Here is a 10,185-nt window from a genome sequence, read left to right as displayed (position 1 = left end):
GCATCAACGTCTTGAATGTTTCAAGTTTTCTTTTGTTTTTCGTATTCAAGTCGCACAAAATATGCTAAATAATGGACGGATCTATTCTTGTTTAACGCTGAAAATGCAGTTCGCTCATAGTCAACGTTATATTGACGATTTTTTGGAGGAACTTGAGATAAAAGTCTTCGTTTCCCCAACAAAACTCTTCAGCACTGTTATAAATCAGCTACCGAAGGGTGCTGTTTTTAATTTCGGTTTGAATTATCAATGCTGACCAAATTTCAGCAAAAAAAACATATAAATTCTTCGCTCTAAATCATAATTTAGACATTGCTATGAAATAACATGTCGCTTCTTTAAAAATACAAGTCTGTTTCCTGCTTCCGTACAGTTTGTTTCCGTGCCAAATTTGAAAAAATTGTGCATTTTTGAAACACTAGTAAAATTTCTGAAACACTAGTGCATTATATCAAACAAAAGTGTTCGATTTGGAACACTAGCGCAATTCATAAAAAAATGTTCTTTTTGAAGCATTAGCGCAAAGTTTGAAACAATAGTGCACCGTCTTTCCAAGAACATTAAATAATGAATTAAAACAAAAGTCTTTCGAAGGCGTGATAAAAAATCAAATTTTCGATTTCGTGTTTTTCACCTGGTCTTCATACCAGATCCGCAACAGTTTAAAATGAATCTCAAAAATTGTTCAACTCTTGCGAAAATTCTAGCTGCAAAATGTTTTTGTTGCTACCTACTTCACAAACGCCCGTAAAAATTTCGGGATTGCTAACAATTTGAATAATCCTTAAATGTCACACTTTTAGGGACTTATTAGAGCAAACAACTCAGCTATCAGAAAAAAGTTCAAGAAATGGCATAATTTCTGAAGGTAACAATTCATAAACCGTTGAAATTTAGTCTGTTACGTTCTACAGTAGCAGACAAAATAAATGGAAAATTACGTTTTCAATCTGTTAAAAAATTAAAGTTTTATTCCTAAGTTGGCCTTTGATTTAGAAACTTTTCATTAACAGAGGATGATTTTAGAATCATTTTTCATTTCAATTGTTTAAATTTTCTCTTAAACGTTTTTCAGGTCTCTAAGCAATTACAATTTTGATATTTCAATTTTGACTGTGACCGGTTATTTAATTGTCAAACAGGAACAGACAGTGTGTGACGAAGCAGAAAATTGCAACACCACCACTTGGAACGTAAAATCAAAAATTATTTATAACTTTGTTTTGTTTTTGTATTCAAAGTTCAAACAAAATAGTCAAACAAAACAAAAAAAAACATGGAATTGCCGTTTTTCAGTATGGTCTTTCAGAGGCATAACATCTGAGATTGAGGCTAAAAAAATGCAAAACTTGACTCCTAGAAACCACTATTGATCTTTTTTCTGAAAACTCAGTTTTTGTAACTCCTTTTAGGTGTAAGTTTTTGCCTTCCTTAAAAAATTACTTATGTTACATATCGCTCAAATTAAATTTAAAATTTGTGCTAGCAGAAAACTGCAGGCCAGTATTCAAATTTAGTTCTTATTTTCAAGATCCTGCCTTTCATCATTAAGGATAGGCAGAGCAGTTTTTAAAGAACTGATGAAAGCGAAGCGACCAAATTTAACTAGAAGGTTTTCATACCTGCCAATTTCCTTGGAGAACCAAAAATGTTTTGAATCGCATCCCCCAGCCCAGTTGTTTATCCCCATTATTTCAGCATTCTCCTTCCATAGCTAAGCAACGTGAAATTTTTTTTTTCCCAAATCATTTTGAAATGTATAAAAATAGATAAACTTTTCGGTTGAAAAATGTTGCCAGAGGCATCTTGAAAAGCTCAATAAATACTCAATAGATCTGATTGCTTGTTTTTTTTTGCAAGAATTTTTTTTTAAAAAGAAAACATTTACGCCAAAGTAGTTTTATCTTGCGTTTGAATTTTAATTTAAAAATAAAAATACAAGATCAAAGGTACTATGTCTGTTTATGTCAGAAACAGTGTATGTTTGCTCAATGCATCAGAACATAAAAATTTTTTCATGACAAAAGACCAATTTATCATGAGTTTGCAATCTTAGTTCACTTCACACCAGGGTGTTTTCGTTTCTCCATTGAATGCTTCTTTTGATCATTCGATAGTTTTGCATTAAGACGGTTGATATGTTCTTCGTCTCTTAATGCTGAAGCAAGCCTAGTTGAACAAGCTTTGGTCTTGTTTGCTCCAGGAAACTACGGTTTCTTGTTAGTGAAGGGGAACCTCTTAATCAGTTGTTCGCTTGCTGTAGCTTTTCCCTCCGAAGTGGTCATTTAATTTGTTGTTCATCTGCTTAGCTGGTTGGCATTCTAGTCCCAAGTTACTGATTTCGTTAGCATCAATTTAGTATTGCGCCTTTTGTATTGCTTTTTCTGGAGATAGAAATGTTGCGTGTGACTCGGGCGTTGAAAGAGTCGAGCCATCTGAAGATGTTTTAGAGTAGATTCGGGGCGATCACAAAATGTTTGAGGGCCACGAGGTTTGGGCCGACTGGAAAAAAGACGTTGTGACATAAGTTTTTTAGGTTATAACGTGCTCTCAGTTAAATTTAAAAAAAAGATGAGAAATGTTAGCTCGCGGATTTTTTTTTTTGGTATTTTTATAAATGATTGAAAAATAAGCATGTTCTTAAGTAGATGAAATAGTGGGAAAAGGAAAATAATACAAAAGTTACAGCTAAAACTTAGTGGTTCTTAATTTTGAATGGGTTGGTGAGAAAATAAAAAGTGGACGAGGTTGAGGACTGAGTAAGACTATGTGGCTATTGTGGAGCTCCAAATAAACAATCAAATTTTTTTCCTTATCCTGGAGAACGAAAGATTGTCTTAGATAGCAATATGGGCAAAAATTGAAGAAAGCTTCTCTCACGTTAAGGAAACCGAACTGTTTTATGAACTTGTCGAGAAGGGTACTCGTTGATGATACTGAACTTCATATTTAATGTCAACGTGTACGACGAGCTTAAGGTAAAAAAAATGGTGTCTTCAAAAAAGTAGAATATTTGATGTACTCAATATCTTACTGTTTTTTTACATCCGCCAAAGCTAGTCATGCTAGGGTCTTTCAAGCGTTTGAGGTAGTTTGCAAAGTTCTGTTGACAAGAATGTAGTGATCAAAAAACGCTGTCAACGAATTGGACTGGATAAAGGTGGCTTCAAGTTCAACCTATTCGAAGCTTTGGAGATTTCTGGTTCATCAGCAATTTTATGTCAATATGGTTCACCAACCATTTTAATTTTGATACGTTTTTCTTGATTCAAAGAAACGAGAAAAAACTTAAACGCGATGAAAAAGTCCCAAGATTGGACAAATCTGTTATAGAGCGTGAAATCGCATTTCATGAACGCTCCGTTGGAATAAAAAAAGTTTGACTATTTCATATTAAGAGAAGGCATTACATGTAACTCGGGCGTTGAAAGAGTCGAGCCATCTGAAGATGTTTTAGAGTAGATTCGGGGTGATCACAAAATGTTTGAGGGCTCACTTACATTGAAGTGAGCTATCTTTGGAAATAGTTGTTTCACTAATTAAAGCTCTTATTCACATTATAAATTGTTGAAAACTCGTAAACAGCTACACTAGTGGACAAAATTAAATGCAAATTCAAGTTTTTTATTTCTAAAATCTGTTTTTTCAATGTCCAATTTGGACAACAACTCCTTCGAATTTCAGAAACAACTTTTACACAAACCAAGAGCAAAATATCAGAACAACTCTCTATGAAACTATCAATTTTTGGTTCCAATAAATTATCAAAGTAATCTGGGTCTTTAAATACCAGGTTTCTTCATCTGCACTTACTTTTGCATCGTAGTAAACCTTTTCTTGAATGAGCAAAGAAAAATAGTTGTTCATACAACATTAAACATTCTCGGCTAGAAAATTGAAATAATCAGTGTGAAACTTTTATTGAAATTGTATTTTCCTAGTTTCTCACTCGGATTGAATAACTAAGTGCAGAAATCTGGCTTTTTCAGACCCGGACTATATTGGTAAGTCTTTGAAACCATATCTTGATAATTTCATAGATGATAGCTCTGATGTTTTGCTCTTGTTCTATGTAAAAATTTTCGAAGTTCGAAGTAAATGTTGTCCAAAGTGGATATTGAAAACTGGTATTTTAGAGACTAAAATTCTGATTTTGCGCTTAATTTGGACCACTAGTGTAGCCAGAGTTTGCCAATGTCTCTGCCGTTTTTGCTTGGTTGATGTAAACTTACTCCGTTAGAAGAAACTTGAGAAGAAGCGTTCAAGTCAAAAGTCACTTGTAATGTTTCCGCTGCGACAATCACAGTTATAATTTTGGTGAGATTCTACCTTATCGTCAAAGACTTGATCTGTCTAATGTACGAGGAATAGGATGCAAAAACACAAAATCTGATTGGGAGACTGTGGGCAATATTTGGAATTGTTAGATGAGACCAGACAAAGCCGCAGCTTTACAAATAGTTTGTTTCAAAACTTAATAACAGCAATCAAAAGTGAAATTGTGGGTCTTCTTCTCAACCTTAACGTCTCACTCAACGAAAGTGCATTGTCACAGCTAGCCTTTTTCTGCTAGTTGGGCGTACAGGGACTAGTTTTGTAGATTTTACATAGGCTCTCCACGTTCGTATTTGGATAGTACTCTTTAAATCACTTTCAGCAGATGAATTTCAATTGATTTCAAAAAGTGCTTGATACCTAAATGCATCAATATTTTAGGAGTTTTCCTGGAAAAAATCAGCGAAACCTATATAAGAGTTTTCACTACGTTCATCACTCTTAGTAGCAGAAAGTTTTTTTAAATCATTTTTTAAATTAAAGTAGGAGAAACACTCTGGACTAATTACTTTCACTGGAAAAGTTTTTACTGGTTAAATGCTGTTTAATTTAAATAACATTGGTTGATTTATATAAGCAACAAATAAATTCCATGTAAAATTTTTTACTCAATTTTCTATATTATCTCTGTCTGTATAACGCCGTTCTTCATCGTTGAAACCGCTACTCAACTTCAGACCAAAAAGTTTTTCTTAGATGTTTTGTTAGTGGTCCAATGGGTTGTAGTCCACTTGTTTATAATAACTTCAACTCCATGGCTCGTTTTTTCTTGTTTATCAGTGGGTACTTTTCAATTTCCGCTTTAAGCCCGGAACCAAAATTATATCTATCATTGGAATAAGGGTCAAGTTGAATGTTTGACTGTTTTGGCGCAAAAACGTATTTGCAAAGGTGAACTTTGACTGTTTTCTGTGTAAAACGAGTTTGAAGAGATATGTCTTGTTAATTTTCATGAAATTGTTGGAAAATTTTTCAATTGTTAAAACTGTGCTCTATTAATTATTAAATTTAAATTTAAGTTTACTTTTTTAAGTTTTTTATTAGAAAATATAATATTCATGTACTTGTCTTTACATACCGGTGACGAAATATTTTTCTATTAGTTTGCCTCATTCATCAAAAAACTTCTTCGTTGTAATTGTCTCAAATAGCTAAGCTCGTCAGAAGATCCAAGTCAGATATAAAATTCGTTGCATCCCAAATTTTGCAGAGAAAAACCTATTGCATCATCTCGGGCTTCAGTAATACTCGCTCAAGAAATTTTCACAATTTAGCCAATTTAGTTTGATTTTATACTAAACGATGAAAATCAGACATTATTTGGAGTTTGTGTTGTCATATGATTTTTTTGATAATAGATTTTTGAAGAAAAGTCAATTTGTCTCAATCAATATGTTCGCTTAACTCGAATAAAGATGATGTTGTTATATGCTTTCAGAGGGTGTGGGTTGTTAGAATGCTTTCAAAGTGGAAGGATAACACTTTCCAGAAAGACTAAAAAGGCAAAAATTTATATCCATCATGAAAAAAGGAATGACTTTGTTTTAAAGTACAAGCTTTTGTCTTAAATATTTTTTGAAAACCCATAAAAGAAATTATTTTTACTCTAATGTGATTCTTGATAGTATTATCGCAGTATAATATTGACTTTGAATGAAACCTATTTCTAAAGATTTGCTATAATTTTCATAGGTTCTGATACTGGAATAGGAATGAGAGAGGATGTTTTTGCTGGGCCATATATTTTATGAAATCAATCGATGCTCTTAGAATTTTCTTTTTGTCCAGACGGTTTGGCACGCTGATGAAGCTAAGTCCATTTTTTGACATGCTGAGCGTTAGATAACTGGAATCAGGCTGCTATGTGCTATGAATTTTTGTTTAAGTTAAACAGAATGGTAACATAATCAGAAGATTGCAGAAAAACGTGACCATCTTTTTTGACATATGTGTTTCTAGGGGCGGATTTAGGAGGGAGGCAGGGGGCGGTCACCCCCTTTCACTCACGGATTCGGCCTACTGCCGACCCAAAGTATTTCCCTTTGAACTATTTTGAGATATCCATTTTTGGCTGGCGGACCACAAAATTTTCTAAAGGCGCCTTTAGCGCCAATATATACTATTTTTGATGGGGGATCGCGCGCCGAAAAAACGCAATTTTTTGGTCAAAATTTTCAAAAAGTGCCTAAAATTGCCCTTTACGGCCTGTTTTTATCAAAATTTTGCCTGCGGCGCAGAAGTTTTAGCCAAAACAGGGTCTTTTTAGTACTTTGGGAGAGCTCGGAAAATCAATTTGGTCGACCTAAAAAAAATCGACAAAATTTTCAAATTTTTTTGAAAGTCCGCCCCCCCTCGAGAAAATCCTAGATCAACCCCTATGTGCTTTTTATCCTAATTTTAACGTATTTTTGAAAAATGTTGCCGAAATTTTTTTTTATGTCTTTTCAAAAGTTTCTGTTTTATGCAAGCTTGAATAACTGAATCTGATCTGCAATCAGATCTGATCTGCAATCTGATCTGCAAGCTGATCTACTGAGTATATATTTGCTAACTCAATTTTAGAATAATTATTTCCATTTTTTTGGGCACAAATGAACCAATGTTCCTGACTCTTGTTATATAAAAATCCTTCAAAAACCATAATTCAATGTAGAAATTAATCGTCAAAAAATATCCCTGCTTTTTTCAACTTGAATCAAAAATCACACCAAGCACAGATATTTGAATTTTTTTTTCAAAATTCAGAAACACTTTTCAAAAGTAAGAACAAAATCATGGGAACAAACGGTTTAGTTTAGCATTGAAAATGATGAAAATGATACAAAAAAATGACATGTTGTTCAGCTGTGTTTTTTTTTGTATTTGAGCCTCAAATCCAAAATCATTGATTTCACCCTAGGCAAACTAATGAAAAATCCAAGGTTGATAAGCATGAAGGTTGTCTGATTCTAAACAAATTTTTACAACGTAATTAGCACTTAGTTACACTTGAATTACAAGTTTTAAAAGGGTTTTCTCGATGCCACGAAAAAGTTTAATTTTTTAATGCTGTTTAGAGGACAATGAAAGTAAAGTTAAAACCATCAATTGCTCGATTCAATCGGAATGACGATTTTTCATAGAATCAGATTGAAAATTGAAGTATTGCAAATACTACACGAGGATAAAAGTTTATTGTTCTAATTGTTTACATAAGGTTAGAGTGGACTCCTTTCTACTTTTAATTTGTCAACCCTTTGAATACTAGTCCGATTGTTTTCATTCTTTCAACGCTGGTTTCCTTTTAAAACATTAAATATTTTTCCACAGATTACTTTGTCCGATATCAAAGAAAAAGTGTGTCGCCTTAAAAACTGGCCGGTTAAAATGTTCTGCTTTGAAAAGCAAACATTAGAGCGATAAACACCCGGTCTTTGGAGCCGAACAAAAACACAAAAAAACACCAACAAATCAGAGACGGAATGAATAACGGCTTTTTATTTTAAAAAATTCAAAGATGAGACTACTGAAAACTTTCCAAACATCTAGAAGATGAAACATATTCAATGAAACAAAGTCTATGAAGGTTAGAATCAGACACAAGTACTTTGAATTATTCCTGCATTAAAATTGGGCCTGTCTAAAATCTTCATAATTTTTTTATTCCACTCTCAGTTCAACTCGCTCAGTCGAGTTAACATTTTCCGGAATAATTTTTTTTTCGTTCCTTTTTATTTTATAAATTTATTAAAAAACAATCTTAGAACTTTTATAAGTTCACGAAAAATGAAAGCAGCAGCACGGATCTAAACGAACTGATGACCCAATACTCTGAGAAGCATTAGCTGGACAAATCAACCAGCAATCTAGACGCGGACTACAGGCAAACGAAGTGTTAGTTCAAAGATAAAAACTAGGTTTTGACCCCATCCTCATTGGAACTAAAGACAGTTGTTCATTAATTGGTTAAATCATTTGTACTCAACTATGCACTATAAAAATTCATACTCTTTTCTAACTAATTTAGGTGAAACTAGGTGAATTAAGGTGAGACTTATAACTTAGAGTAGATTACTAAGCAGTCAACCAGCAATGATAGCTTAGTAAAAAAAGAGCACTTCAAGCCTAGATTCTTTTCTAAATCGACAAAATAATAGAGTATGAAAACTTGTTATGAAACTACCTGTGCAAAAAATGCGAAAACAAGCCAATCCATCGAGTTGAACGGCAGAGTGTTTAAGTTAACACTGTTCAGGGGCCATTCACGTCTGAATCAGGTTTCTCATTTCATTATATAGCCAAGCGTAGAAAATCTGGACGGACTTGATTCACTCCTGTGTCACAGGCTCTTGTGTCAAAGAACAGTTGTTACTTGATCAGTCAATTTTTAAAGATTACTCGACATCAGCCTCATCTTGCCGAAAAAAATAGAGTTTAGATAACCGTATGCTATTATCACAGAGACAAAAATAACGGCTGCTCTTGTAAAAATGGCTTTGAAAAGCCAAATTCAAACTTTTGCTTGTTTCTATCTGATGGTGTTCCTTATTATAATTTGACCGGTGAAAACTTCCGTTTAGTTTACACAAAACTGCTTTATATAACGTGCTCCTCTCACATGCTAGCACCAGTTCTGAGTCATCTTGCTGAAATTTTGGGCTTGGATAAAAATCGCGAAAAGCTGAATTAAGTTTTCAAGTCTTGGGCGACACAGCAAGTGGAAGAATTTTGTTGAGTAAAACCGCAAAAGTACCACTGCCCTACAAGATGAGATTTATAGATGCAAATGGTCGTATATATTGCAACATCACGGGGACGTCAACCCGAGTCGAGATTTTTCACCTAATTTGAAGCAAGATTTGAGCGGTTTGAGCGGTTTTTTTAGACAATTACGCTCAAAATCTTGCTTCAAAATGAGCGGTTTGAGCGGTTTTTGAACGGTTTATCTAAAAAAACCGCTCAAAAACCGCGCAAGATTTGAACGGTTTTGAGCGGTTTATCTAAAAAAACCGCTCAAAAACCGCGCAAGAATTAATAATAAAAAGTCGACCACAGAGGGATTCGAACCCCCAATCTTCTGATTCGAAGTCAGACGCCTTATCCGTTAGGCCATGCTGCCCTGAAAAAGTAGACTAACATCTGAAATATAGACTAACATTCTGAAGCGCAAAACATTTGACGTCATTATTGGCATCTCTAAAAGACTTCGAGGCTCTTTTTCCTCCCCCCCCCCCCACCTCACACGACCTTCAATATATTAGTGTAACGAGTGGTTTTACGAGTAGTCAATCTATTCAACAATGTAGTCAACAAATTTACATGTAAAAATTTGCAGGTGGGGGGGAAGGAAAAAGAGCCGACTTCGATGATGCTGGTATGGGGAGGGGGGGGGCGTGGGATGTAGAAATTGGTTTTTTGTCAACTCATTGATCCAAACATTAAAAGTTTGGGCTCTTTTCCAGTCCCCCCCCTTTCAAAACACCGAGTTTTATGTTTGTTTTATGTGTTATTACGGCTAATGCGTGATGTTACGCTGTAAAGTATGAAGAACAAATTTGTTCACAATTGTCGATTTTTTCACCACGCCAAATTTCTTTGCAATATGACAATGTTATATAAGCTTTTCAAAATTGATTTTGAAAGGGGGGAAACTTAACAAAGTTTGTTAAGTTTTTGAACTAATTTTGGTCTGGGAAGTCTGGACATGCCAAAGTTTTGTCGCGAAAGTATGGACATGAGTCTGGGACCTCGACCCGGGAAGACCACTCAAAAACCGCTCACAAACCGCTCAAATCTTGCTGGAAAAACCGTTCAAAAATCACCGCAAGAAATGAGCGGTTTTTGAGCGGTTTTCTAAGCAAGATTTGAGCG

The 10,185-nt window shown here is 34.4% G+C and overlaps 1 non-coding gene across 1 annotated transcript; it reads right to left on the bottom strand.

The window, feature by feature from the left end:
• Positions 1–9,360: 9,360 nt before the first annotated feature.
• Trnar-ucg (transfer RNA arginine (anticodon UCG)) lies at positions 9,361–9,433 on the bottom strand. The gene has a single exon. It is a non-coding gene; the product is annotated as a tRNA-Arg (tRNA).
• Positions 9,434–10,185: the final 752 nt, after the last annotated feature.

Source organism: Symsagittifera roscoffensis, chromosome 4, assembly GCF_963678635.1.
Source record: "Symsagittifera roscoffensis chromosome 4, txSymRosc1.1, whole genome shotgun sequence".
NCBI lineage: Eukaryota > Metazoa > Xenacoelomorpha > Acoela > Convolutidae > Symsagittifera > Symsagittifera roscoffensis.
Note: the sequence above shows the minus strand (reverse complement) of the source record. Positions and strands in the feature narration are given on the sequence as shown.